Below are 4,548 nucleotides of genomic sequence, written 5' to 3'. Positions count from 1 at the left end.
TCCCCCACCCCTCCCGTCTCGCCCCCTTCTCCTTTCATCTCCGAGCCCGCCCCTTGCCGCCTCCAATTGGCCCGCCCGCGGCGTGATGTCACCGAGCCCCTGGGGACCTCCCTTCCAAAGCTTCGCCCTCGCCAGCCGGTCGAAAAAGCCGCCGCGTTGCCTCTAAAGGTCCGCCCACCCAGCCGGCTAAGCAACTCCTTCAGCCGCCCCGCACCCCAGGGGGAAGACAGAGGGAGAATAAGGCGGTGGGTTGGATGGAGCTCAACAGGTCCAGACACGTCTATTTTTCTCACCTATATTAGAGGGAAAGGAGAGGAAGTCAAACTTCAAATGTTTGTCAAGCCTTGGACTAGGCGGAGGACTATCTAAAATTCAGGGGAAAACGATACAGTAGTTAATTAATACCGATGGGGGAGGCGGAGGAAGCGAGCGTCTAAATATGAAACGAGTTTATCAACAGGTCTGGACAAGTTCTCTCCTCTCCGCTGGCCAATTCCCTCTAGAAATGTGAAAAGGAATCTAGATGGAATGTTTGTCAACACATTTAAGATAGGATAGGATGGGGTTTTTTTTTCCTCCTAAGAGTCACATATGACAGAATAAAATAATTCAAGAAAAAAGGGAAGGAGATTGAAGTCACAGAGTTCTTTTCTCAATTGCTTCCCAGAATGGGACCTGAACAGGGCCATGAAAAAGAGACCATGGTCACTGTGTGGTCTCCTTCCCCTCTCCCCCCTCCTCCTCCTTCTCCCTCCCTCCCTCCGTCTCCCTCTCCCTCTCTCTCAATGAATCATATTGACAGAGGGACATCAAATTAAGGGTTGCACCAAAGCAAAAGTCTTCATGATAAACCAAAAACCCTGGATAGGATTTCCATGGCTAAATAAACTTTGTCCCAGGTAGAAAAGGAGTATGCACATGTGACAATAAAAATTGGAGGAAACAATCTCACCCTTTTGCATGCTGGTAATGATGTGTGTGTGTGTGTGTGTGTGTGTGTGTGTGTGTGTGTGTGTGTGTGTGTGTGTGTGTGTTTGATAGGCCATATCCAAACATTTTGTGAATGGGCCCATAACATATTCTTAGAATTCCAAATGTATTCACTGGCCTAAATTACAAGCAAAAAGATTTTCCTAATGGTGAATGTTAATTGTCAGCTATACAACCTTGCATGCGGGGAGGTGGACTGCTCTTCATTGTACAGATTTATGCAGTATCTGGATGACCACCTATCAAGGTTACTGCAGTAATTAATCTTTCACATGAATTGAACCACATGAATTTTGAAATGTCCTTCTCTACATCAATCTCACTAACCATCATCAATCTCAGTCTAGACAAGAAAATTAGGCAGGCATTATTCCAATTGTTTTAAATATCTTTCCCAAATCAAAACATAATCCAGAATTTGTAACCTTACTTTTTTTTGTAAGATATTTTATTAATTTTTTATAGTTACAAATCTCTCATGTTTAGTAAACAAAGTATCGTCTGGGTCCACATATTTAACTTAATAATAATAATACATCTTCCATTCCTACTCTCTACTCTGTTTTTCTAGCATTTGTAAAAAATATCCCATGTTTGAAATATTTTGTTTCTTCTTTCCCTTTCATTTTCAATGTAAACCTGTCCATTTCTGCACAGTCCAGAATTTTCTTAATTATGTCTTCTTCGGCTGGTGTTTTTTCATTTTTCCAATGCTATGTAAATGTAATTCTTGCGGCTGTTAGTACATGTAGTATTAGATATATACTTTATCATAGTTTTCTGAGGTTATACCTAAAAGAAATAATTCCAGCTTAAAATCTACATGTTTTTTTTAACATTTTCTCTAACCACATATGTATTTTCGACCAGAATTTTTTTGCTTTAGGGCAAATCCAACAAAGGTGGTAGTACGTGCCTGGCTTTTGCCTGCATTTCCAACAATTGCTAGACATGTTTTTAAACATTTTTGCTAACCTTGCAGGTGGTAAATGCCATCTATAACACATTTTATATAGATTTTCTTTATAGATAGAATTTGTAACCTTACTTTTGAATCTCTAACATTAACCTGGTATACAGAAATTTAGCAAAGTATTTTTGGTAACTGAATACTTTTTCTTACAAAAAAATAATAGAGGTGATGGTAGTAGTAGTAGTAGTAGTAGTAGTAGTAGTAGTAGTAGAGTTGGAAGGGACCTTTGAGGTCTTCTAGTCCAACCCCCTGCTCAGGCAGGAAACCCTATACCAATTCAGACAAATGGCTGTCTAGTCTCTTCTTAAAAACTTCCAGTATTGGAGCTTTCACAGCTTCTGGAAGGAGGTTATTCCACTGATTAATTGTTCTAACTGTCAGGAAATTTCTCCTTAGTTCTAGGTCAGCGGTTCTCAACCTGTGGGTCGGGACCCCATTTGGGATTGAATGATCATTTCACGGGGGTCGCCAAACAACGCAGTCTGCCATTTTTTCCCCCTTTTCCTTAGCTGTGCTACTCCCTTTTATTCTATTGGCTTTTGAAAGCCAATAGAATAGACTCTCTCTCTCTCTCTTTTTAATTTTTATTCATAATACAATTAAAACAACAATGGACAAACATGACATTCCAGAGTGAATTTTCCTATCAGTTCCTATCATAGTACAAAAGTTTAATACATTGTTCTTAACCTCTATATAAGCCTCATCTTCTATACAATGCAATTATATATACAATTATATGTACAGTTATGTATATCTTTTAATTCTACCATTAACTTGAAGTCTGAGCAGTTCTTAATTCATACCAATGGTAAAATTTGCCCCAGATTTCGAAGTATTCGTGTTCTGTTTTGTCTTTCATAATCATTGTAAGCCTGTCCATCTCAGCACATGATAGAATTTTATGCAGGATCTCTTCTTCCGTTGGAGTTCCCTTATTCCTCCAATTTTGAGCAAAAACCAGCCTGGAAGCTGTTAAAATGTGTAGCATTAAATAAAGTACGCCTTTGTCATGCTTTTGCGTAGTTAAACCTAATAGAAAGAGTTCTGGTTTTAGTTCTACCGCTTGCTCTAATATTTCTTCCAACCATACTTTAATCCTATTCCAAAAATCACGAGCTCGCGTGCATTCCCACCACATATGATAGTAAGTTCCACTTTTCAAATTACATTTCCAACATTTAGGGGAGACATTGGTATACATTTTAGACAATCTTGTGGGTGGGAGATGCCATCTATAAAACATTTTGTAAAGGTTCTCTTTGTAAGAGGTGGCCAAAGTAAGCTTCTTGTTTCTTGCCCATAGTTCTTGCCATATGTGCAGATCAAAATTAAGACCAAAGTCCTTGCTCCAATTCAACATAGTCACTTTTACTTGTTCCTCGTACATTGCCTGATCTAGCAAATAGTAGTATAATTTTTTAATCATTTTATCCTCCGACCCCAAAATTATTTTATCCAATTCTATTGGTTCTAATTTAATGCCTAACTCTTTTTTGTCTTTCCGATATCTCGCCTGCAGTTGCAGGTATGCCCACCATTCTAATTCTATCCCTTCATCGTGGATGGTTTTCCTGGATTTCAATTCCCCTCTTTCATCTAAGATATTTTTATATGTTATGGTCTTGTCTAATTGAGTAAATTTTGGGTGTACATATATTTCTAACGGTGAGATCCAACTAAGTACTTGGGTATAATTTGGTTGCCAAATTTTTGTCCATACATCAATAAGAGCTTGCCTAATATAGTGACTTCGAAAATATTTATGTACTTTATATTTATGATCCCATAATATGGCGTGCCATCCTATTTGTAGGTCATGGACCTCCAGACATAATAGTCTCCTGTTCTTTAGTAATATCCAATCTCTTACCCATACTAATGCTGCGGCCTGGTAATATTTCTCCAAGTCTGGAAGACCAAATCCCCCCCTTTCCTTTGAGTTCTGCAGTAATTTTAATTTAATCCTTGCTCTTTTTCCTTGCCAGATGAATTTACACATCATTTTATTCAAATTTTGAAAAAATTTCTTGTCTAATTTTATAGATATACATTGGAACAAAAATAAGATTTTTGGCAACACATTCATTTTAATCACCGCAATTCTACCCATAAAAGAGAGCTGTAGGTTAGTCCAAATATCAAAATCTTTTTGAATCTGTTCTATTAACTTATCGTAGTTATCCCTTTTAAGCGTAGTGCATTTGGCAGTCAGTTGTATCCCTAAATATCTAATTTTATTTGTGGTTTGAACACCAATTCTGTCAACCAATTCATTTTTCTGTATTTTAGTCATATTTTTGACTAGCATTTTAGTTTTTTCTTTATTTATCTTTAAACCTGCTATTTCCCCGTATCTAGAATAGACTCTCTTGAATAGAGTCTAATTCTATTGGATTTCAAAAGCCAATAGGAATTGTCCAGGCTATCTCTGCCCTGCTAAGCCCGCCAAAAGTCCCATTCTGCAAACGGTGCTGCAAGTTGTCTGCAGCGAAGGCGAGCTGTCTCGAAGTTTCCACCCCTCCCTGCTGAGCAACTACTAAAAATGTAAGTAAAAGAGGGCCAGGGGTGGGAGGTGGGAGGCT

This window comes from Crotalus tigris, unplaced genomic scaffold (genome assembly GCF_016545835.1).
Source record: "Crotalus tigris isolate CLP2741 ecotype Arizona unplaced genomic scaffold, ASM1654583v1 scf7180000024472.5447098, whole genome shotgun sequence".
NCBI classification, from domain to species: Eukaryota; Metazoa; Chordata; class Lepidosauria; order Squamata; family Viperidae; genus Crotalus; species Crotalus tigris.
The sequence above is the reverse complement of the archived record's forward strand: the minus strand, read 5'-3'. Positions refer to the sequence as shown.